At 36.7% G+C, this 27,003-nt stretch overlaps 1 protein-coding gene across 8 annotated transcripts in view; it reads left to right on the forward strand.

The window, feature by feature from the left end:
* Nucleotides 1–27,003, forward strand: part of STAG1 (stromal antigen 1) — a 205,132-nt gene that overhangs the window by 76,545 nt on the left and 101,584 nt on the right. The window lies entirely within an intron of this gene.

Below are 27,003 nucleotides of genomic sequence, written 5' to 3' on the forward strand. Positions count from 1 at the left end.
GACTGAAGCTCTGCAAGCATTCTGTGAAAGGGCTGAAGCTTATTAGGGTTTAGATCACTGGCCTGTGTCAATGTCTGTACTGTTCACACAGATTCCCTAAAATATTTTTCAGATTTATTTGGCAGCTTATGTGAAAGTAGTTGTGTTCTGTTTGCTTTTTTTTTAACACTCTTCTAAAGGTGTATGTGAAAAAAAAAAACCCACAAGCTTCTTTCTAAGAATTTGGGCTGCATTAAACCAAAGGGATCCTTGGTCATATGTTTTTATTCTTGTTGACGCAAGCTTTTGGTGGAGGCATGTCATAAATATCTTCATTCCCCTGCTGCTCTCTAATTTCTACTTCCTTTCGTTCTCCTTGTTAGAGAAAGTAGCAGTCTTATAATCTCAGAAGATTTTTATTTTTTAAACCTCTGATGCAGGCTGAATGCCCACTGTCAACCATATGCTGCTGAAGCAATTGCTTCCCAGAAAAGCTTTCTGTTATTGGCTGTGAAGCAGCAACGCTTCAAGTGGCTGATGTCATTTACTTTTACTTTTTTTTTTTTTTTTTTTTTAAAAGGTGAGTTTCTATCCATTTTCAGTACTCTGCTTTGTACCCTCAGGGATGTCTCGTGCTTTAGTAGCCTTCTGGTCCTGAACAGCAATGATAGGAGGAAGGAAGCACAAATGACTTATCCCCTGAGTTTATAGTGTGGGGGATTTATTTCTGTGTTGGAATTTTTGCAGTGGGTACAGTAACAGCTGTAGAACAGGGTTAAAATCCTGGCAGACAGTTCTGTTCTTTCCAATTTCCAGTAACATGCCTGTTTTCTAGAATCATTAAAAACTTTATCAGAAGAGAGTGGATTTTATTGATAGTCCACTTAGGGTAAAATGCATACTAAACTGTCCTTATTGGAAATGGGGTATGGAAATCTGGGGATGTTCTGTATTTTGTGAGTAAGACCAAGTTTCTTTTTCATGGGAAGATTATATGCTCTATTATGACATTTTTATTTCCCTTTAAAGATTTTGTTGACATTCTTGTTTGTTTCCATTTCTGATAAATAACAGCTCCTCATGAATGTCAGTGGCTGCTTTATCTTCCTTAATATTCCTTAATTTTCTTCTTTTCAGTTTGCTCCACTAACACTGTCTCGGATTCTCCGGCCTTCTTTCCCAATATTGGATCTAAATGCTTACTGATAATATATCTATCTTTGTGATCATTAACTTGGAAGGGAGGAGGACAACTAGCTTGGGAGGAGGTTCCTCAGGAAGCTTTGAAAGTGGTGCTAGGTTTATAAATCTATCATTTTAACAGTGCTTAGAATTATTTGATATCTAAATATACGTAAAATACACTTAGCTTAACATTTCTTTCAAAAGTTTTAAGCAGGTGAAGAGTGTGTACCTATTTTCTGTCTTAAATTAGAAATAATTTAGGCACCAAACTGTTATATTTAGCAACAGTATTGACCCTGACAAAAATATCTTTCTGTTTAGAGAAACATTGATTTTTTATATATTTATCCCATTCTCTTGGGCGGTGCATACGCTTGAATGAACCTCTTGGCATCCTCCAGCTTTGCTTAGAGATGTTCCTGAAATGAGAAGTGGTCTCTTGTAAATATGAATAAGCAGGCATGTTATGTAAATTATTAATATTAAAAAATTGTAAAATTAACAAATTTTTCAGGTGAACTTTAAAGATCTGTGCAACTTAAAATTGAATAAATATAAACCAAATATTCAAGCACGTCTGTCCTTTGTCAACTCTTCTGAGTATCTATTTAATCAGTTACTTTCTATAGAATGTGTTCTGGTTCATACGGTAATGTCCATTAAAACATGAGAGATTTGGTTTTAGCATGACTTCAGTAACCTTTCTGGGTTTTTAAAGGATCATTTGGTATAAATTAGAAGTTTGTCCTATTGAACTACCAAAAGCATCTCAGTTCAACAACTAGATTTGCACGGGAGTTAAAAATCACTTTTCATGCCATCTTTCCACTAGTTTGCCTGTTCAATCTGTACATTTGTTGCTTCTGCTGATTTTGATTACAAAGAAGTGAAAATAGTTTCTTAAAGAATTTTTCCTTTATCTTGCTGTTTTTTTCTTCAAGAATACCAGCAAAAATCCCTGCCTTTCACAGTTTGCCTGTGTAGTCTTCTCCATGATGGTACATTGTATTTCTGTGACAGAAAAATGGTTAACAAGGACTGATAAATTCACCTATTCACTTTTTGTTTCCTACTTTTTAAAAATGCATTGCTTCTTCTAGAGGGAGGATAGTACCTTAGAAAGATGAAAAAGTTAGTTTTTAAATACTTTTTCTTCCTGGAAAAACAGCAAATAAATGCTGTTTCCAGTCCTTGGGAAAAAAATAGGTTGGTTTCTTGGTAGTAGGTATTTATTTTCCACAGTATTCACAATCTGTAAAGCAGGTGGTGTTGTATTTACCTTTTTACTTCTCTGTCAGGAACTTAATTTAGGGTCTTGCATTTTTAGATAACAGGGAACTTTTTGAATTTAGGTTGTCATAATGATAAACTGATTTTTGAAATAACTTTCACTTGGCTGGGGGTAGTAGTGTATCCATACTACTGAGATTCACATTTCAAATGTTGTAGTTTGGTCTGTAGCATTGTGGATACAGGCATCCTCCTCCTCTCTTGCAGAAGAGTTGCAGATCAGTGTTCAGAGTTTTCTGGGTTTTTTTGAGAGCTCTTTTCCATTGCTTTCTTCTTTGTAGGAACGTATTTTTGCTTTTTTCCTTTTTTTCTTTTCTTTTTTTGAACACTTATGTAAAGCACAGCATAGTATTCTGAGATCTTTGAGCTAGTTGCAAGCAAGCTGAAATGTCTAATCAGCAATATACGTGCCCAGGTCCCAGAGGGATTATAACTGTGTCAGTATGATGCTGCATCTGGGCTAATTAGCTCTGCCTCTCAGACTGAGTAATTAGCTCAGGTATCATGCTCTGCTGCTATGACAACCAGGCTGTTTCCATTTCTGGAGCTCCATGGATTTATTGCTGACTTGGGTATCTGCATTGCTGTCTGCTTTTGCCTTCTGTTATTGATATAAAACAAACAGAAAACCGCACAAGCACTCTGACCTTTCTACATTTTAAAGGTGCAGAGCCATGCTTGTGGAATTACTTTTTTTTTTTTTTTTTTTCCCTAACCAGAAGCAATTAGTGGTTGAAACAGCCTCTTAAGCTGTGAAGGACAAACGAACCCATCAAGTCCATGTAAGAGAAAAAGCTTTCTTTTGCAGGGGAAAAAGGTCTCTCACGTAGTTGAGAACTACTTGACTGCTTTCAAGTATATAGTGAAATTATTCCCATTCCTTTTCTCCCATCCCTCTCCTTCCCTCTCATTTATTTTCTGATAGGTAAGCCACAAGCCTGTAAATTATTAAGCAGATTTTCAGAAGTGGTTTGAGCACTGCTTCCCCTGCTAGCCTTACCTCTCTCTCTCAGACAGCTCTGAGACAGCAGTTACTGATGGAACAAAACTGGTGAAACTCCCTTACTGTTAAATTCTTAGCAGTGTTGTAGCCTTCTCTGGATTGCAAGGGGCTCTCCATTTAAGTAGTTTTGTGATTTGGCACACTGAAGTTGTTGTTAGGAGTAGCTGGTGAAGGAAGCAGGTGAATTTCTTTTATATGGTGTTTCTTGTATCTTATTTTTCCCCTCAAAAATATTCTCTTTAGGTTCTTGTGTGGAATCAAATGTTAATGAACAAATGTTCAAACTGCCACCTGTCAACTTTGATTGCTGGTGTCTAGGGTTGGGTTTTTTCAGTTGTGAGTAAGCACGAATCTGTGTATGAAGTTAATGCCCAATGCTTAAAGCAGGACATCTTCGTGGAATTTTTCCTTGTGAATCAGGCACTTGGGGATCGACACTCTCTTCCAACTTGAGCCTTGAATCTCTAGTTGTTCCTTACCTATTGTAGTAAGATCCTCTGAGAAATTCTGTGACTGAATGGTGCAAACTGAGTCAACAAGCACAGGAGTTATGAATTAGCTTGTTTGAATGCAGGATGCATGCTCATTTTGATTTATTAATGTTCTGTGCCCTTAATTAAGGGCAAGCTAATAGATTTCTGTTTTGCTGAAGGACATTGAAGGCTAAAACCAGGAAAAACCACTGTAAAGTGGCCATTGGATGGTCTGGCAACAGAAATGAACAAGCAACTGCTTGCTTTGCTGTTGGACAGGATTTCAGAAAGCAAATTAGCCAGGAAATAGTGTTATTTACTCTTATTAATAATATTTTAATAGGGGATATAACATTGTAAGTAGAGTAATGGTTTAAAAAGAAATTAGTCTTTCATCATTTATTTCTATGCAGTTTTGTTTTGTGATCGATGGAATAATATTGCTCTATACAGATGGATGTTATTGAGCATGGAAAGAAGACTGCTTGATAAATATAATTTCCTGCAAATGGTTGTTTCATACAGAACTGCAAATTTTTCATGAGAAATGTTGCTGACTTTGGCATGTGTTAAAAGGCTTTATCTCTTCAGTCATTCATTTATTAATAAGAAGTTGATATCATAAATGTTTAGTATTTTGAACAAATTAGAAAATAATGCTATTCATTGCATTGGGGCTTGTATTTTTATTAAGGAAATAAAGTATGCTTTTGCACAGTTTCTTCAACAAAATCTCTTTAGTGTGCGAGTATAAGGGAGAAGTCACAAAGTAAAGGACGAATACACATTAAAAAAAATTTATACTTACTCATACATGATTTAAGTCATAGTAATGTCAAGGATTTATAAAATATTTTGTATGCATAGTATACAGAAATAAATACACCTCCAATAACTATATGATGCAGTTAAAAACATGCTGTTAAGCACATTCAAAAATAGGAAGGTAAGACTGAAAGATGGAAATGACTTAATTTTAATTTTAATTTCATGTGTGGTGTAGATAAACCAGATCTGAACTTTCTAATTCTTGTTTCTGATTCTTGAGGTCATTTTTACAGCGTGTTTATCTTGAAGTGAAAGCCTATAAAATTCAAACTGAAAATAAGATGCAAATTATTAACTGGCTTGGGTGGAAGATAAATCAGATTACCAGACACGCATTATATGTTTCATCAGTTCCATTCCGTTCTTTAAATGAAGATAGGTCAGGTTAAAAGGTTCATATCGAACACTCGACAATTAATATGGTTACATCGAAATCAATTTTTTGTGAAATACAAATGGTTGATATTTGTTGACATTCTTGAAGCTAAAGCTTTATTTTCATTGTGTGTACTCTTTTTAAACCAAAAAGGTTTTCACTGTTTCTTCCTGTTTGCTGCTGAATGGTATCTGTACTTTTCATCTCATGTGCTCGTTCTTCATTACTATTTTTTTTTCTATTCTTTAGCTCTTCAAAGTTTATTTGGCTACGGGAAAAATAGGTACAAAGTTATTTTTTTGGTTCTTTTAAGCTTTGCATCTCCCTAAGCCTTCTGGAGATGGGAAGCCTTGAAAAAATAAAATTAAAAAAAGATTCAGATCTGAAAGTGTAAAAAAGATTTGAAGTAGTATATCACATTTTGTAGACACTTGTAAACTAATGGCATCTTTTTCCCAAAAGGTGCATCCTACTACTTTCAAAAACTAGTGGGGAAAAAAATTCAGGAAATTGCTGACCTTTCAGCACAGGAGACATGAACGAAGGGCGTACTGATCTGTGGTTTCAAAATCTGAATGAAATATCTGCTGTGTTGAGGTCTGACTGCAGTCCAAGATTTCACCCTATGAATTGGTAACAGGAGCGACAGTAATTTAAACCAAACATATTTGTCTTTATTACTTACTACCTGAATATATTGAACTATTCATGTTTCATGTACAACAGCAGATCAAAAATAAACTGGCTTAAAATCAGCTATTAACTAATTTATTAATATAAACTTTCAAATAATTAATTGACAGAACTTGTGATACTAGAATATTTTAGAGCAAGTGTATAATGTAAGGAAAGACAAATTACCTTTGAAATGATAGTCTAAGAGCAAGTTCTGCACTGCCAGTTCTGTATAATATGTTCAAATCTCAGCTGAAAATTAAAGCACTCCTTGTAAGCGTGGAACAAAGTCTACATTCTACTCCTGCGTACTACTTAGTAAATTCATAGCTTGTAAAATTATTTTTGGCACTGCTTATTGGAGATAAATTTTGTAAGGCTTTCAAGTATTACTGCTTGTTTTCCACTATATTCATTTAATGACATACATATCGATCTGGAAAATGGTAATACTCCTGTGAATACAAAGTTACTATTTGAGAAGCATGCTTTAATGCTACAACTTTTTAAGAGACTAGCAATAAATACCTCTTGGTGTTAATAATTCAGAACAGTTGCTGTCTACTAGACACAGATCTGTGTCATTTCCTCTTTATGCTTAGTTTGTTTTCTGTATAATACAAATTTGTTAAAGGAGGGACGTCTCTGTCCTAAGCAGATAAGAAAAAACATTAGTTTGATTTTTTTTGACAGTATTGTTCTAAGACTTGTGAGCAAATTATGCCTGTACATGAGTTTGTCTCTACCTATGCCTTAGATGCATTGCTGGATTTTTCTTAGATGACTTAGATCGTACTTTCTGTGAAGACAGGAACTAATTATGAAAAGCAATCAAATACCACTAGATCTTAGCACTTTCTTACTGGATTAGAAATAGGAAGGATCCTCAAGTCTCAAGTGTTTCCAAAGATGTGGATTCTGCTGAAGGTTGAGTCAGACTTTTTCCAGACCAAGGGTAGGAATTAAATTCCAAAAATGACATTTCTCTCAGCCTACGCTGTAATCACAATTCTCTCCCTTTTGCATTAAGGAAGCCATAGATTTATTAAGTGCAATACTAGTACACACTGCAGTAATTACTTTTGAAGAGAAAAAACCAGGGATGATTAAAAAGGTCTACATCCTAATGAAAAAGCCTTATTCTCTGGCAGAAAGAAAGTGGTTAAAACAAACCCAATATTCTCTTAATCTGCAAGCATTCAACAGTAGCTGGATATAGAAGAAAAAGAGCAGCTTGGGTTTCAAAGAAGATACATCTAAATTTGGAAATAGAAGAAGTGGACTCCTAAACAGCTACAATCCTGCTCACATTCCACTACCGCTTACTTCGTTCCCTATTTATATTAATCTGATCATATTGCCTTGGGCATCTGTAACCTAAACCATGACCAGCTGAGCCTTACAATTTTTCATCTCCTTTTAACTGGAAGTTATGACATTTTCTGGCACTGCTAGGGTAAAACCTGTTAGAGGGAAGACGGGTGCAAATGGCCTTTATCTCCACATTGTCATCTTTTCCTTATTTGCATCAAGCAAGAAGCATGGTGGAATGTTTTTGGGTACCTAGAAGGGCGGAAAAGGGAGTCATACAAAACTATTATTGGACCTTGCAGGAACACTGAGGGAGGGGCTCCCTTGCCAGCAGTCTCTGTACCCTTGTTTACACAGGGAGCTGATAACTCCCAACAAAGCTGAACCCAGTTCTTGGATAACTGTCATCAACTGAGAAGTGAGTAGTGGAGAGTTTCGCGCTTCTTTCAGTTAGCACCATTAGCTTACATTTCAGCTTAGAACAACTGGTATTTTTACTCTCCACCTGTAGCATTGGATCCTGGTTTTTCAGTTCAAAACTGCCTGATTTCGTAAAGGGATGAACTCAGGAGTTATGAGGTTAAAACACCTTTGGCTGATTAGAAAGCCTTTTCTCTCAGCAGTAGTCTGTGGAGTTTAATAGGCACCATCTGTTGTGGAAGTAAGCTTCTACAAAGTCATAACATCATCTTTTGAAATACCTGTAATGTAATTTGTCAGATTTACCACAATCTCTACTGTTTATTTGTTTATTTCATTATATTGAAATAAGTGTTCTGGATAACATATAAGTTGTTGTGATTTAGGAAACTGTGATAATGGGAAAAGAGCCTAGAAATACTTTTAGCAACTTTTGGGAATGAAAACTTTTCGTAGATAATCTTTAACTACATAGATACAGCCAATAATGTTGTTTGTTGAAATAACCTTTTTTTTTTTTAGACTCTAGAAATTATGAGATCCCCAATTTTTCAAGGATTAAACCCCTAAAACAAGTTTTACTTCAGATCTAATTTACATTAAGAATACATTTCCTTTTGACCATGTTTATTCCCAGCACAGACTTCTGGATCAAGGTATATTTAGCCAACTATATGAATTGAACCACAAAGTAATACAGGTAGCTCTGTGATAAGAGGTAGTGGTGAGAAATTTATAAGACATAAACAAAAAATGACAGTGATTTCAAGAGAATTGTTGGCATTATGAATTGATTGTTCTTGAAATTTAGTAGAACCAAATAGCAAGAAGTTCTTTAAAAGTGTTGGAAATAAGATACCTACCTAAAAATTAATTATCTGCTTGGATTATTAATGTATAGAAAGAGAAGTTAATGAATACTGGAAGTTTCAGAAAGACTAAATGATTTATTTTCTATCATTTCTTACCACAGGTAATGATGGATAGGAATCTCAAGCAAAAGGATACTAAATACATAAATGATCACAGGAGGTGTAGTGTATGAGAAATGGAGGTCCATATTTGAACACAAGGCCATTAAGAGTTTGCACAGATTCATTTGAAATACAGAAAATTCTCTCTCAAGCATTTTTAAGGGAAGTTGTGAATGTCTTTAACTTACATGCTGCAGCTCAATCAAATTGCAGTTTTATTTTAGAGATTGAATTGAGCTTCTGTTTACACAACTATGCAGGGCTGTAAATGGGTTAACTACAGAGTCCCTCTTACCAAAAGTTTCTCTGTCATCCAGATGCAGAACCAGATACAGAACCAGTCCTTCCACCTGCCAACCCCCCCCAACAACAAAAAAAGCTAATATACTGATGTCCTAAAAATTGTTTTGGAAGTATTATCATAAATCTCCAAAAAGGAGATCCTGAAATAAGCTAATGAATTGAGAATTGAAACCTGATCAGATTGCACTCCTAGACTTAGAAACAATTTAGGAATAAAATTGTTGAAGTACCAGCAAAAGTATGTAACCTTTATTAAAGACAGTTTTTCTTCCAGAGAGAACAGTTCTACAGAGGTTTAATTTGCTTCTGGGAGCAGAGGTGGGAGTAATACTTTAGAGTCCAGGAATGTGGATAACAGTAAAATTAATTAATTAATTAAGATATCTACAAGAAAATGGAAGATACTGCATTCTCTCTAAAAGAAAGCCATATTGTTGCAGTGTACTGGCATCTCTTAAACATAAGAACAAAGTAATGTGGTAAAGCAGTTCTGCATAAAAGCTGTTGAGAAAATGTTATATGGCCAACTGTTCAAAGGAAGGACTAAATTTTCATTTTGGGAGACCACAGCTGATTAATAAGTACATCACGTGGTTTATATAGAGAAATGGAATATCATGCAAGTGACTTTAATTATGTGATTGTATAATAAGGGCAATAAACATTTCAGAGGGACCTAGCAGTGCTGCTGAGTAGCATTATATTTATTAAATTGAGAACTATAACAGGAGATTATACATATATTTGATGGAAATAAATACCTTTTTTCCCAAATAGTTTAGCAGAAAATAGTTTTGTGGATTAGGTCGTTGTAATGGAATTTCAATTTGTGGTGACACAAATGCATAGCAATTTTCTACTCAGTTGTTGTTGTTCAAACCATTTTTGCACCCTGTTTTGATTTTCATCTTATATTCTTCAAGTCAGTTTAATTAATTAGCCATTCAAAGTGACTTTTTTTTTCATTGATGAAGATGAGGCAGATGCATTTCAAGAAAAGAGCATCCTTTAAGATTAACAAAATATTGCTGTTACTCCTGTGTTCTCACCAGCTGCCTTTTGGACAGCCAGTTTTTTCCTTAAGGTGGAGAAGACTAAAAAATGCAAAATTTAACACACCAGGTGAGGTCAGGTATATTTCCATGGATCCCCATAAGAACATGAGTAATTTCTTCTAGTTAGAGCTGGATTTATCGAGTCCTCTTTTTCTTTCCAAAGTTATGAACCGAAAGAAATAGAGAATCTTGACAACTAGAGCATATGTGTGTCCCATTGAATTCATACTGTACTAAGTGGCTGTGTGTATGACAGTGTATTTGTAGGGAGCTCCTTTGGTTCCAAGGATATTGCTCACACAAGTTTCGTTTCATGAAGCTGAGTCCTCAAAGTATTCCCTTCAGACTTTTTTGATAACCGAAAGAGGCATTAAATGCCATGCCATCCTAACTGCAACTGTAAATCAGCCTCTCTGATCTTGTGACCTGTGTCAGTTTGGGATTCTGAAACTGTAGGTGAATGGAAATGACAACAGTTGGTGGGCCAGTCAAGTTGCTTAGTGACCTTTCTACTCTTAACCCCAAGTCTTGTAACAAGAATTTCCTGTCTTAAGGTTTTACTTACAGTTTAGACCCAGCTGAAGATTCACAGTTCTTGTGAAGCAAGCATCAGTGGGGAATGTGGTGGAAATCATTAAAATTCTTTTAGAGCCTTTGAAGACAAGTTACTTCTGATCTGCAGTGAGATGGTTATTCTAAAACTATGGCCTAACAAAAGTCTTAACTGATTTTTGCAGTTCAAAGTAGAGAATCGCATACACTAATGTATTTGCTTTTAAAGAAAGAAGAAAAATAAAATTCAACTATTATGCCTGACTAGAAATCATATCATCCTAGTATGCAGCATTGGTACAATATCAGCAAACCACATTCTTTTCAGGTTCAGAGGAAAGATAAATGTTTGTTTTCATATATTGCTTTATTATATGGCGAGTTGGGTAAGTGACCAGTGACAGAGTGGCTTTTTGCTCTGAATTGTGAGAAGATCGAGTTTATGGATCGGCAGCACTTTGATGTGTAATTTTCCAAGCAGCTGTTGAACTGTCTTTTTCAACCAATCACCACTGAATTTGCTTCCAGAAGGTGTAATCCTTTCCATTAATATACAGAAGAAAATACATGCCAGTCAGTTCCTGGTGCCACTTGTGGATATTTCAGTAACAGATTGGAATTTTAAGTCCTGATTAACAAAGGAATCATAAGAGATTCAAATGGTCTTGAATTCTTTATCTGAATTACAAAGGCTTAATCTTAATGATAATGATGCAGATAACCTGGCTGAGTTAGTTTGCTTTTTGTTCTCAAGATCTGTTATTAATGTAATTTTCTGCCCCCCCCCCCCCACCCCCCCCCCCCCCCCCCCGGAGACTCCAGTCTTCTGAGGCTAGCATCAAGATAGTGAAGGCTTGTAGTTGATGCAGAAATTTGATTTATTGGTGTTGTACTGGTACAGCTTATTCTCCCTTATATCATATGATGTCTCACTATTGAATATATTTTTTGACAATTTATAACTAAATCCATGGCTTAGAGTTGAATTTATGATGTGTACATTTGGAGTTGCTTATACTTATGTCAAACAGAGATTTTTTGTTTTTTCTTTTTTGTGGTGGGAGAGTACACTTGAGCTCTAAAGATTTTTAAACACTCTGTATGTCCTGTCTGTCTGGTCCACTTGTAGCTGCTTACAGAAGAATGTTGCAAATGGCAAAGGTGCCTGCCCAGGCCCATTATAAGCACTTACAAACCATTTTTGTCTAATAGCAGTGAAGGATGTTCTCACTCTCAGATTTGTTTGATACCTGATTTTCAACCTTTTTTTTTTTTTCTGGTTTCCATGGTAGCCTGTAACAGTAGGTTTATACTTCAGTTATGTGCTGTGTGGAAAAATCACTTTATTTAGCTCTCTGGTAGTTCACGGGCTACTTCCTTGGGATTTTTTTTGAGACAACAAATTGTTCCATATACATTTTCTCTGTCCCACATGGAATTTTGTAGAGACTTCTCATGACCTGCTTTTCGCCACTCTTGCATTTCATTCCAGTTATTTCTTTGTATTAAAAATGCATCAATGGAGATCAAAGAGTGAAACTACATTCATATGGTATTTATGACTTAATCGTAGGTCCCATGGTTCTTACCTGCTAACTCAGCTATGACAACCAACTTCTACCCTAAGTTTCTGAGATATCTGCATTCAAATGAGGCCTTGATGTAAACAGTTTGCTGGTAAGGGGCAGTGGCTGGGTTCAGCAGTTCACAAGGTGTTATCAGAGTAGAGTCATAACTGTTGGATATAAGCAGTTTGGTCTTGAGAAAGACATGGTGGCCTATAACAATTGTCAGTTAGTTTAACTTGGTATATTACTTTATTGCTCTGGTTGTCTGATACTTTGGCCAGTGATTACTTTTTACTGCTACTTTGCGTATTATGTATGTAATGCCATAATTATTTCTTTTACCTCCTTAATTGGGATATAAAATTAAAGTTGGGTTTAGTTTTGACAGTGGTTTTGTGCATGAATGACAGCTTAGTGCACTTAACTCAGTGGTTACAGAGGCGTTTAATACATTTTAGGGAGAAAAAGTAATCACAGGTTGGGGAAGGTAGGAAGAATTTTAACATACTCAAAGTAAGTTAATTGATTTCAACTGTGTACTAGAGTAATATTAGTATAGTACACTATAATGTAATGCATTTTAGTATAGTACACTGTTTTGATTATAAAGTGTATTTATTGTAGCATACAGTATTAGTAGTTGAGCTTACTTGCATTGGCTTTGCTCCAATTATGGTAGGTTATAAAATCAAGAGCAATACTATGGACCAGGTTTAATACTGAGCTGTGAAGATGTAACACAAGTTAGAGGTAAACTGCAGGGCTTAGATTTAGATTTAACATGCACAGATGAATATCCCCTAGCTTTCTTCCAGGGAAATACACACAGAAGTGATCTAAGTGGCTAATGTTTCCTAGTGCTCTGAAGGAAGACTAGGCAACAAGCTGCTCTTGGGAAAGGAGAGCATCTGCACTTCTCACCCCCTAGTAGTGTTTCTCTCTGCCTGTGTTGAGCAAAGCTTGCAGTTCATTCTGATTAGAAACAGTGAGAGACATTGCACTATTTTGACAAATGCATTTAACCTGTAGGTATTTTGAGACTTCGATCTCATGGAAAGAATGTGAGGTGGTAGGCATTTTGAAAATGGGCAATCCTCAATGCATTTCTTTTTAGTTCTTATCAGCCTGTAATAACAGCAAAAAAGTACTAAATATCCTAGAAAAAAATCAATTACATGCATGAGATCTCATTAATAGGGAAAATTCAAGGAGAAGGGGAAACTGAAACTTCTGTAACAGTGGAGTGAAGGATGAAGAGGTAAACTTGTGCCTTTAAATGCAGGAAAGTATAAGGCAAAAGGAAGAAATTACGAATTCTGAAAATTACAAGAAAGGAATGTGTTCTGTGGGGGCACATCTACATAGATGAGCTTAGGAAGCAGAAGAGAGAGGCAGACGGGTGTACATCCCAGTGGTTTAGCTTTGCTTCAACAGCCAAAATAGCAGTATACTCATTTCATCTGATGAGTATGTCGTGGGGCTGCTTTAAGGTGCTGCAGAATGATAGAGCCAGAATATACTGCTGAACAGGGCATAAATTAAAAATGTAACCCAATTTTTTAATATTCTCATCAAGCAGTTGATCCATAGTATAACAGTCTTTGGTGTTTTTATCGTGGACTTCAAGGAAAATTTCATGTGGGAAGGACAACAAAGCAATTACTGCAGTCTATGTTGACATGGAGTTATGGCTGAGAATGCAGGTATGCCAAAAAAATGGGTACTGTACAGAAAATTCAGCATTATGGTTAAACTTTAAAATGTCAGCATATTACAGTAAAGACATCCTGATACTAAGACTTCCAGACTTCTTAAACTGATAGGGGAGGAGAGGGAGCACTGAGAAACCTTAAAAGGAAAGATTGCCTAAAGTGCTGAAAGCTGGGGGGGGAAAAATAAGGAAGATACCCCCCAACATTCTGAGCAATTTGTTACAAAATATTGAGAAAACTAAATGTTCTTTAAAAAAAAAAACCATTAGCTGTAGGTTATGTTAAAATATTTTATTTTACCCAAGTATTGCTTTGTATTTTTCCACTTTAAGGATTTTTCCACCAAGCTGTAAGACATAACCAGAGGAGTAAGGTGGCTGCTTTATTCTGTGGCTGCATAAGTGGTGTTTTGCATTTGGAGATCTACAAAGAATACTATTAGTGGCATGATAATACTTGATGTATTTACAGGGCCATTTTTAATTTGAGCAAAATACACCGTTTCAACTAATTCTGATGTTAAAATTTGTAAGGTAGAGGATCCAAAACAATCAGAGAGGAGATTGTAAATAAGGATTTAAGCCATTTTCCAGATTAACCCTGCCTTACTTGCAATGTTCCTCTGTGTTCTTCTTTCCTTTTTCCTTAGTTGTACTTGATTAATTTTTCCCCTTAAGGCCACTATTTTTGTGTTAATTAACGTACTCAAACTCTTCATTCCCTCTTGTATTTCATCTGCTATTTATTACTATTTGTCTTTCAGCACTCTTCTCAGTACTTGCTGCTTTATCACTTACGTAAAGTTTTGTCTTTCTAGTTTACATAGATATATCTTTTTTTACATTTTGTTCTCAAATACTTCTTAGTGAATCCTAGACATCCACTGTTGAGAAACAAGTTATATGTTGAGCTTTCTCAGTTTTCTGCTCCTTTTTCCACATTCCCACTTATATTTGTCTTGTCAACACTTCTTGTGATCTGTGTGTGTTCCAGCAGTTTGTTTTCTCAGTTCTGAGGTGACAGTTCCCTCTTGTATTATATTTTTTACAAGCATATCCAGACTTCTACTGATTTTTGGCTCTAGTACGTGCTCTCTTGTTCTCTTACCCATGCCAAAACATGTTGAGCAACTATTCATTGTGTTGTTTTAATTTCACTTTTAATATGATGCTTCCTCTTATTCTTCCATAGTAGCCAAGTTCCAGTTAAAAAAAACAACTTTTCCTCAAGGGCTTTTTTCTATAAGGTTTAATCTAGTTTTTCTTTGTAAACCCCTTGCAAATAAAGATCCTGTCTCTGCTCTGTAAATGGCTAATCCAGGCACAGAGTCATACAAAATACAAGATACAAAAAGCTTTTGAGACAGCAGATACCGTATCTGTGCCGCTCCCTGTGGGGAGGTTTTTTCAGATAACGTTACATGTTTTAAACCATAGCTGCTACTGATTTCCTACTCCTTCTCTTCAAATTGCTTAATGACTAGGCTGGGAGTACCTAGAAGATTTCTTAAAGAAAAGTTTATGGAATGGAAACTTGAAGTTCTTAATTTTGTATATCTATATATTTGCAATAAGGAAAAAGCAGGACTCTAGCCTAAGCCCTTTTCTTTACCCTATCCAGTAAGGAAGGGCTAATTCAAGCTTTTCCCCTTTTTCTTAAGTTTAGGGTTTTTTACATACCCGAAAGACGGTGTTACAGTCAGTGTACATGCAGTTAAAATTGTTTGTGCACTGCACTACTGTAAACTCATCCATGAGACTGCAAGGTAGATGCCTGGGAAATGGAGAATATGCCATTATGGACCATCTTTGAAATAGTTCAAATTATCCAGACTCTTACAGGAACTCAGAAGTGGAAGAAAATAGCAGTCTGCAGCATCCTAATCAATTCCTCTTGTAAGACCATCCTCTTTCTTCCTTCACTTCCTTACCTAGTTCATTGGCTGTAGCAAGAGCTGCACACATCGAAGATACAATAACTTCACCTACACAGCTCCTATTTGATTCCAAAACAGTTCTATTTTCTGTGGCTAATGAAGCTAAACAGAATAATAGATAACCATGTAAGTTGGTGACTCATCAAAGTTGACACACAGAGACTAAATCAAGAGTGCACAGAGCATCTTGTTTGGCACTTATTAATTTCTGCTTTAGTTTCTAAGCACAAAGATGATGTATTTTTTTGCATTTGATTTCTCAAATTCTTTGTATTTCCTTAGGCATTGCTTTTGAGCCAGCTCAGCTAATTTTTGCATTGTCTTTTCACAGATTGTGGTCAGTAAATGCTTTAGTCTTTAATATACTCTAAATAAGTGACTTCATGAGAAGCAGAACTAATGAAGAGTGATTTCTAGTGTATCTGTGTTGATCAACTTTACTGAATTATACAAAAGCTGTTGAACGTATTCATGAAGTGTCAGATACTCTTTGTGAGAGATGTTCTGAATGCCATGTAACTGTAAAAAATATTTGGAAGGAGCTTGTAACTTTTTGGAAACTCGGTAAGCTATATAGACAAATGCTGCTGGGCAAGAGGTTGGTGTGCTCCAGTTGAAGCTTTTGAAGAAGCAGCAGCATTCACAATGTGAGTGTCCCTGTCTTTCTCCAGCCTCAGTCAGAGGCTGAGAGAGATTAACAGAGACTGAGGTCATGGTTCATACTGTGCCTGAATGACCTTTTTGGCTTCAATTCAACTACCTGCTTTTGTAAAATTTATTGGGGCATTTTATATTCAAGATCAGTCAGATTCGGTTTAAACAAATAGTTCAGAATTTATTAAGCAGCATACTTACAGACAGAAATGCACACAAGTCTCATTTCCTTCTTTCAGATTAATAAAGCATAGAAACTTTTCAGGTAGATGGTGGCTTTCATTTAATGAGGGAAATCAAATGGTTTAGATATAAGTTGTTTCAAAGATGTTTCTGTGTCTCCAGTCTCATTTTATGAAGCACGCTAGCTTTCATCAAATCGGCTGTTAAAGCTCTTCAGCTTTCTGCTGCAGCTCTGTTTGCAGTGCTTACGAAGTGTCTATTTTACTGTTGTTAACATGTCTGATTTTTTTCCAACAAATAAATGATACGGGAAGATACCAGTCAGTGTTGCCTGGTGGCTCTCAGAGTGGTGACTGGGGAATTCTGAAAAGTAAGGATTGGCTCTGGGAAACCTGGAGAGATTTTGGTGTGTTTGGTGGTGCCATTGCTAATAAGATTTGACACTATATAGATGCTGCAAATGCAGACACTCCTTTTATGCCTTATCCTTTCCTTCCACATATTGGAGCAGCAACCAGTTTAAGTAAAATTGTAGAGGACCTGTACCAAGTGTATTTCTTCAGAGCTGTATTTGAAAAGATCTCATGCAGTTACCAGTGTCTTTCTTGAGGTAAATAAAGCAAGATCAGTTGTCTCGAGGGGCAAGAGGCAAGTGAATGAGAAGCAGAGCATGGTGGTCCTTCAGCAGCTGTAGGGAACTTGCATTTTTTTTTGGCCTGCCGAGTTCTGTCAGATCTTTGGCAACACCCAGGTGTGACACAGCCCACAGAAAGGCCTGGCCTATTGCTTTGAGGGAAGAAAGGTGCTGTAAAGAATTCTGTTTCTCTCTTTTTTTGTTGTTGCTTTGTTTTCTTTCTTATGAGATACTACTTTTTATGGCATCTAGAGCTTCTTGCGTCAGTTGAAGATCTCTAGATAATTACTTATCTTTTTGTAATTTTTTTTAGGACTTCTGTTTCATCTTCCCTTCTTTACTACTTCTGAGAAACACTGAGAAATAGGGCTAGAAATAAGAGTAACAGAGGACTGAGGAAAGGATCAATACTTCATTAGGGGAAGCAGAAAGACTGAGGGAAGGAGGGTGGACCCTGGCTATATAATACTCCTGTGCTTGTCTTTTGCCTCCTAAATTCCTGGTAAGTGGAGGTACCATGTTTTATAGAGTTTTGTTTTATTTGTTGGGAGTAATGTAGACATTGACTGAAAAGAAATTTGTTTCTCTGATAAAGAAAATATCCTTTGGCAAAAACGTGTGTGAAGGGGTGTTGAAGGTTGACGTTATGTCTGTGGGTCACTGATGAGCTGCCTTGTCAGTGTGAACCTGTAGGTGGGACAAGCACATTCATAGAAAGTGGAAGGAAGGATGGACTTCCGAAGTGGATGTTCTTGATGGATGGTTTCTATGAAAGAGAGCTTGAAGTTCTTTGAAGCAGGAAATGTGGCTAAGTGTGATGTGGTTAAAAGAGTCTGCCTGAATTTCTGGAAGGCCTTCAGTGGAGTCCTCACTGTCCTGAGTGAGGAAAAGCTGAGAGAACAGACCTGCTCAATCTCAAGAAGAGAAGGCCAAAGGGAGATCTTCCTGTTTTCTTCAAATAATGAGAGACTAGAGCGAAGGTGAAGCCAGACTTTTCATGCAATTCCATAGTAATAGGATGACAGTTTACAGATACAATTTGAAAAATGGGAAATTCCAGTTTGATATAAGGGAAAACATTTTTGCCATGAGGTGGTCAAGTACTGGAGGCATAAGGGCTCAGGGAGGCTGTGGGATTACCATCCTGGGACATAACTCAAAACTCACCTGGGCAGCTTGATCTAGTTGGCCTTGCTTTGGGAAGGGTTTGGACTAGCTGACAGGAATCTTGCCAACTGAAATTATTCTACAATTCTAGACTTCAAGGGAAAATAGGTAGCTGTGAGTTTGTCCTTCCGTGGACAAACATTTGGTAAAAATCATAGGAAACAGAACAGGAATAAATCGTCTGTTTTAAAATAATAATTATCTATTTATTACTTTCAAAATTGGTTGATTAAACCTTTTAGCTATCCAGAAGAATGCATAATAAAGAATCTGTAGTATATGAAGCCTCTTCCGGTATGGTGGAACAGAGATCCATTATTTTTCCTTTGAGGAGTAATCAATATTTTTTAAACTGCTTTGGAGTTTATTGTAATTGCTGTGAAATATTGTAGAAAGTACAAAGAGAGTATATTTGGTATAATGTAAGTACAGAGTAATGGTACAAAGCAATTGGTCTTAGCTGAAATCAGTTTATCAGACAGATTGCATATTTTCAAGGCCTTTGCTATTATATTATCCCACACTTGAACTGTGCATTATAACAAGAGACACCTGGTCCTGAGCTCCAGTTCACACAGCAGGTACTCATAACACGTTGATAACTAGCCTAACAGCTTGGGACTAGGGCTGTGCGCAATGAACATAGGCACAGTTACGATGCCTGTGGCCTGTTGTTAGCAATGGCAATAATATTTTTACTCCACCCTTGGCTACAAAAATGCTTACACAGTTATGTTCTGTGAGTGTGCTCATGTTTTGGATTGTCTGGCTCTTCTCCTGTCACTGGGCACCACTGAGAAGCGTCTGGTACCATTGTCTCTGCACTCTCCCATCAGGTATTTATACACAGAGGTAAAATCCCCACTGAAGGAGGGGAGAGAGCTTAGGCCCACACTGGGCTCCTCGTGTTTCAAAGGGAAACTTACGTGGTTGCATGTTAAAAGCACAGGTGATGGGTGAGTCTAGATATGAAAACAGTCTTTGATAAAAGCACTCTGAAAGAGTAGATATACCTAAATGGGCTTTAAATATTTACATTGTTGTATCTAACTCTTAACTTTCAAATCTACCTCCGAACTACCTATGTTTATATTGCTGGATTTGAGTAACTTCTGACAGCACGCGGCCAAAGTCTGGTTCCACATATGCAGTGATAAGCTGTAGTTACTAATGTCTTGCTCCTGGAGCCTGCTGTCATTGTGAATAATTTGAAAATACAACCTCCTTGCTTGGCAGTGCTCTGAGAGGCAAAGTTAAGAATTAGAAATAAAGGACAAATTTATGTGTATGTATATTAGAAACAAGGAAAAAATATCTCTCTCAAACTTATATTGCACCTGCATTGTGAGCATTGAATCTAGTTCTGACCTTCCCACTTCCAAAAGGATATCAAAAATTAGAGAGAAAAACCCAAGCAATGGTAAAAAAAATGGCAAATAGAGGAACAATTATTCACTCTTTGCAAAAAAAAGATCTCAGGCTTATCAAATAAAATGATCAGGCAGCCGCTTTAAAAATAGAATGAGATACCTTCTTAAGGAATATGGAGCTAAACTGCAGGTTTTATTGATGCACAGTTCTGTGGAGTTGAAAAGTACAAATGTATTAAGAGATGATAGATCCACTAGCAGCCATTAAATCCAACAGTCACAGTGTGGCTTAACAACCTGCAGTTCAGGTAAACCCTAAACTACTGCCAAATGCAAGATTCAGCTGATGATGACTTGTATTTGCACTCTTCCTAACACCTCGTGCTGATTACTGAGTGCAGAAATCCATATGTTAGTTTTGGTTTCATCAGATCCATGAGGAATTTTTTTTTAACAAAAGTTCCCTTACAGCACATGTGTGGGAAACTGCAGCAATGAGTATTGGTCACAGAAATGAATCTTGGAACCAGTACTAAGTAGAGAAGTGGAAAGTTTCAGAGGAGCGTAAACCCAAGAATACATTGGAGTCAGTGCTTTCCCTCTGTTCTCAAGCGTAAGTGTCCTCCTTGATCACAGACTTCTCATTCAGCCAGAGCGAATTCAAGTGATGCAGGGCAGGATGTGGCTGCTGGATGACTGCAGCTGTAGATGCTTCCAAGTGCAAAAACATTAAGACATTACCAGGAGCAAAGCGCTGCCTTTGGGGTAGCAAAGGCTCCTGAGCGTTTTACTCATGTTCATGTCATTTACTGTTGTTCAAGTCTGAAGTTATCTGACAAAAAGGTGGGTGCCTTGTGAGAAATTCTACTTCAAGCCATCAAAGCATGAGAAGATCTGTTTTGTGAAATCAGTCAGTACAAATACTAGATTGCAAGTTTAGTGGCTTTGGTTATTAATTATTTGGCTTCTGTTACTCACTCAGTGGCATTAACATCAAGATGAAAAGCAGCTTACAATTTCCAAATGCACATAATGCAGAGCCATATCAAAACAGTATTATCTGCCTTAAACTCTGAGTAAGGAAGTTTCCTTCATCAAAATTTTAAGACTTGAACACATGAAATGTTCTATTTTTTGATGTACTAAATTATGTAGGCCTACTTCTTTTTCTACTAGTAGTTTGTGGAATTAGCATGCTTTTTTCCTGAAGAGCATTGTTTGCCATTTTATCAATTTCATTACTATGAAATCCTTTGGCAGCGTTGGCTGTCAGCTTTAATTCTAGCTGCTCTAAATAACTCTGTCACCAGCAAAATTTATCTGCTCCATTATTATCCTTTCTTTCAAAGCATTTATATCTGCTATTTAGCATATTTCTGTCAACACCGATGCTTGGAAAGATCTATTGATAGGTTCATTCCATTCTGAAAACTGACCATTTTGCTATCTTTGCTTTACTATCTTTTAATCTGAAAACTTTCTTTATTATTGCATATCAACTTCTTTAAGAATGAAGACGAGGGAGATCATTACACGATTTGGAAAATGTGTATGTGTTGCATAAATGTATGACTTCTAGCTGCTTATTGATGCCTTCTGGAGCTCCAAGGGGTCTGTGAAGCATTACTTCACAAAAATAACATCAACCCTTGAATAGGCTCACCAGTTCTGTAGTACATCACCTTCCAGTCTGGCACAACAATCAGATTTAATGGTATGTAGTTCTTTGGGTCACTCCTGAATTCTTTATTTTTCCCTTTTTTTATTGTTCTGACACCCAGGATAGTTTAAGCTAGTAGCAAATTCTCACACGTAATTTGAGCTTAGGAATTTCATAGGATTTGTTTTCTTTACAGTGGATGTTAAGTTTCTATCACTTTTTACTATAAAAATGTGCACTTTTTTTTTTTTTCCAGCAACGGGAAATAACTGGATTGTCATTGACACCAATCATTGTCCTGTTTGTAAAAATTTCTGACAGTCTTCAACGTATTTCTTCCCATACCTGTAATGAGGGAATCGTTACCTTCACTGTTGCCTTCTGAGTTAAATGACATTCTGTTTTTGAAGAGAGATGAACAGTTCAAATCATATGAAACACTAGTTATATACATTAAGTCATCAACTTCTTAATCTCATTCAGAACTTTGAACTTCGAAGTGTAATATGGAATTGCTCACTCTAAAAATGAAACAATTATCCTTGAATTTGGGTATCAGAAATAGCAAGGATTTGATACTAAAATTCCACTGTTTCGTGTAGTGAGCCCTATGATAGTCAAAACTATTACTAAGTCCTCCCAGCTTTACCAACATTTTTGACAACCTTTATTGATAACTCCTTATAGCTGTTGGCACTATTAACATTACTGATTGTTTTAGCTCAGTTTCCGGTTTAGTAAACTTTAAGAGATTATATTGAGGTTTCTGTACTGGGCAAGACATCTTCCTTTAGGCTGAATTTGGTTGTGAAAGGCCAGGAGAAACAGTTCAGCTAATTTTTTGAATGACAATAAGAAAAAAGTGTTTTCTTGCTTATGTTTAAGTTACATAAACCAGAACAATAACAGATTTCTGGGCCTCGTATTATGGAGGAGGTAAAATTTAAAATGCTTTAGTAGTGATCCCTTTGTGCTTCTTTCTGTCTCAGTTAATGACTGTGTATGTTATATGTTCATGCCATTGTTGGACATGTAAAGAGCACAGAGTAGGAACTGTAGGTGGCAGTCAGGCATTGGGAGGAGAGAGCACAAAAGGGCAGTAAGAGCGATGAAAGGACTGTAACGACCAAAGTTTCCTCCATTCCAGAACCTAGATTTCATTGCAGATTTTCTCAGCTTTAACATCACACTGCAACAGAGAAACATGTCTCTACCCTCAAGTGTCTGTTCATGATGACAAGTAACAAATTACTTTATTTGTCCTTTTCTCTGCTATCTGGTGGAATTCTATTCTTTTCGTATATTTCTTACACAGCTTAAGACTCACAGTGGGACTAATGCAGTTCTCTGTAATGGCTTTTCTGGTCTTTATCTAATTCCAGAAAATTGTTTGGAAGGGTTTTTTAGCAAAATCAAGGTCTGAAAATTCAGGAAAAGGAGCTTGCCACTAAATCCTTGTCCTGTCTAACATTTACATTTGTTCTGAAATGTAGAATAGCTTTCTTGAAAATGTCTAGGCAGTGATAGAAGGGGAGAGAAGCTGGGAGTTTCTGCTGTAGACGTCTACTATGAGGCATGAAAACAAGAACGCCTGATACAAAAGCTTCATTGTTGTTTTTTAATCAGTGTATAGAGTTGTATGATGTACAGTAGGTTGTGAGATGAAGGGACTTAAACTAACAAGGTGTCATCAAGGAGTAGAATATAGCAAGGTAAGGATTGTCCAATGAATTCTTACAATGTGGTGGTGACAGTTTTTTGATACAGAAGATGGAGAACACAAATGGAAAAACACTCTCCTCTAGAGGTAATTCTCATTATTGGGATGGCAACTTAAATGAGCTCAATCATTAGAATATTAATATTCCTAGTTCTATGAGAGCAAAGTGAAGGGCAAAACAATGATAATGGTCTTTCAAAAGAGGAAGAGACTGTACTGAAAAAATAGATACACAAGTCTGCGCGGGAAACATGACCAAGGAAAAAAAATGAAGAGCTTCCTGTTCCAAAAAAATGTATTCAAGACTCAAGTGCAGAATAACCTAAAGCAAAGGAAGAATAGGAATTATCGCAAGAGAACAACTTGTTTGAGTCATACGCTATGCAATGGTTTGAAAATCAAAATGGAATGTGAAAAATCAAAGAATTAAAGGTAAATATTCAAGAATTGCTGGAGTGTGTTTGGACAAAATCAGAGCAATGCATAAAATAAGTAAAACAAAATTAAGGGTAACAAATTTTATTCTGGTATGTAAATTCATAAGCAGAAGGTCAATTAAAGAATTGGACTGCAGCAAGAGAATACACTTTTCCTGTGTATACTGTGTATCAGGTGAATGGTAAGGAGTTAACGTTGCAGGGAGTTTTCGGAGAACACATTTGAACATATTTTGGGAACTGACAGATATTTGGTTTTGGTTTTGTTGTACGAGGGTAGACTTGGATGAACCATTAGAACTCTTTTTAACAGTTGCCTGTGATTCTCTGTTTGATAAGGTTTTAATTGCATGAGGCTGTACTTTTTTTTTTTCCATTGGGATTCTAGCTGATTCATTCAGTAAGAGTTCACCATCAAAAGCTGCTCTACAGATGAATTAGGGCTGTGTTTTTTAGGAAGATACTGGCTTTTGAATACTGCTTTATTGGTAGCAGAAGTTGGGAAATGTAGAGTCCGTGCAACGGGAGGAATTGGAGAATAAATCAAGAAAAGGGTCTTCTATTCCAGCATGTGCTGCGAAAGCTGAAATTCAACTAAGTAGCTAGGCTAACTTCTTTCTAGAATCCTGACTTCTGGTTTCAGTAAAGTGTTTCAGTTTTCAAGCACAGAAATCAATAAAGAGTTAGGAGCCCCAGTGGGATTTACGAGTCTCAGCATCTATTTGGATGCTCTTCAGCTCTCCCAATACTGCTTCCATTTAGATTAATGATTAACACCTATTGATTCCAATGAGGTAAGATCTCCTTCAGTGTTCCTATGTGATCATGAGCAAGCCACAGAAAATAAACTTTTTTACTGGCATGAGTAATTTCTGGTTAGTTTCAGGCAGCTCTCTTCTGGGAACAGTAAATGAAGTGTTACAGAAGTGTACCGTGACCCAAGTTGAGCAGTGAGAAATAATGTTCTCTTTATGGTTTGACTTCAGTCTTTGTTTATCATCTTTCATATGGAGATTTGTCACTAACACTTCTGAGACGATTAAAAACTGCACTTATGGACATTGTAGAAGTGGATTATTTCTTATGATCTAAATGGTAAGTGGGGAGAAAAATATAGGAAATGCACATTGAATGATATCAAGGGAAAGAAATATTGCCCATCCAACGATTCTGTAATCATTATCCATCCTTGCAAGGTCTTTATTAAACTTGCCCTCTTTTGACAGCTTCAACAGTCAAGACTACTTCCCAGTGCTCTGATCCCAACTGTCGACTTTCAGTTAATGCAGAAGAGCACATTGCCTTTTTCATATGATACTTTCCAGTGCAAATCTTCTAGTGTCTTCATCTTGATGCCTTTATAAATCTTTCCTCTGGTTACTGTTTTTCCAATAAGTGTGGTTGAGAGATGCTAATCAGTTACCACGAATTTAAGGTCCTATGATTAATCCTTCTTTGGCAGGATACTGTGGGCTTACTTTATATCCATTGACTTTAGTCTTGAGCTGCAATTTTCCCACCACTTTTCTTGCAGCTTACTCAGTTTGGGCAGGTGGTCCAAAATAAGAGGGATAAAATCAGCTGTGTAGCTTCTGTGAATAAAGGTACCAGAGATTAAAACTGACTGTATAGTACAGTTAGTATACTACATAGTATATAATTTATTACCAACTGTCAGTAGTTTAGATTTCAAGAGTCCATTTACTAGTGAGTAATTTGTTTTCATTAGTAGTGTTTAAATGACTGTGGGCTATTACAGCTGGAGTACCACTTACGCAGTGGCTTGTTTCTGTCATACAAGCTTCCCTTCCTGTAGAAATACCAGAATTGCCATATGCAGGAAGCCACTGGAGTGTAGTATTTGGTATGATGGTGTTCTCTGATTTCCAGCAGTGGTTAGTACCTTCTGTTTCAGAGGGGGAAAGGTAGTCGTGGGACAACCTGCATCCAAAGACTACCCTCTTAAACTCCTGGTATTAAAGGTTGGTTGTTGCTCAAATTTGACAGCTTACACATCTTCCAAAGGTCTAGGAGATTTTTGTTGTTACTTTTCTTTTGCAGGGCTTACTATTACAACTGGTTAGTCTTCTCACTATACATATATGTTTTGAAGCCACTGAGTCTGTGGTATGTTATATCCCCTGAAATGTTGTATCTTGTTTTGTACACAGTTTTTTGTTGTTTTTTCTTAAGTGTATTAATCCAATTTTTTTAGGCCCTTTTAGTCTTTCTCCCGTCTAGTTGAAATAATGTTGTGTCCTCTGTATGGGTTTTTTCTTCTCACTTTTAAAAGCCGGGTTGGGTGACATGATTAATTGTTGACAAATTTAATTGATACCTGTCTTAGCTGAAAGTTAAACTGGAATTTTGTCATTAAGGAAATACACTTGCATGTCTGTGAGAAGACCTTTTTAAAACACAACATGTGTGAATAAGTTTGAACCGAGAACTTATTACTGAAGTAGAATAGGCTTCTCAATTTGTTAAATCCTCTTCACTAAATACAGAGTGAGAGCTTCATGATAGAGGTAAAACTCAGTTTAGAAAAAGATAGAAGACTAGTAGCAACATGAGTAAAGCAGAGACCGTAGGAATGCATTCCACACCTTCAATTATAGTTTATAGAAAATCCGTTATATTTTAAGGATTCACTTGAAAACTGAGGAGTTTAGGTTTTCAGTAATCATAAAAACTATGAATTTGAACAGTGTTGACCATTGCAGTGTTGAAATGTTGTGATGACACCATGAAATGTGTTGTGAGCAGTCTTCATAGCATATTTACAGGGTGTTAAATCAGTTTCCCAGAAAAAGAGACAGGATTGTGTTTCGGCCAGGTGAGGGAAAGGTAGTGGTAGGAAAAGCAGTCAGGCCAAAGCTATTGCCTACTGCCAGATAAGCAGAAATGCTCATTTTGCTTGACATGACTTTCATGTCATAAAAAGTGGAGGAAAGAATGAGACATGACAGTGAGTTGGTAAGTGCTGTTCATCTTCACTCCTCTTAATGCCTGCTGACACTTCGTGGGTAATGTTGAGCTCTTGTCCACCCTGCCATCCCTGGGAGATGTCAAGAGTTTGTTTCATCCTATGCATGTCCCTGCCTGATCCTCTCAAAGAGCTGGACCATTGCTTGTTTGGAAGATGTGTGTAGAATCTACACCAGCCTTATCTGAAACACCTCTGCACAGCAATCAGTCGAAAGTGCTCAGGAGATAGGTGATGCTGTCTCAGTTCTAGTCATGGAAGGTAAAAAGCCTTTCCATGATTCAAGAGAAACCCACCTGTGTTTGCAACCTCTCCCCTTGGCCAATTTAGTGGGCAGGGTCCACGTGTCTGTGGCACAGTGTGTACAATTTGTGGTCTGATAGTAACATGGAGGGTGTGCGCATCCAGTACGAGCCATCAGCTTTCTTGGAGCACTGTTACTGCATCTGCAAAGTTGTGGAATTACAGAAGCAGTGTTTTAAGCAGTCACCTCCTGAAACAGATTCCTTGAGAGAAATTGTTCAAGGAAAAATTATACTTGACTTGACTGTG

This window comes from Aquila chrysaetos, chromosome 10 (assembly GCF_900496995.4).
Source record: "Aquila chrysaetos chrysaetos chromosome 10, bAquChr1.4, whole genome shotgun sequence".
In the NCBI taxonomy this organism is placed as follows: Eukaryota; Metazoa; Chordata; class Aves; order Accipitriformes; family Accipitridae; genus Aquila; species Aquila chrysaetos.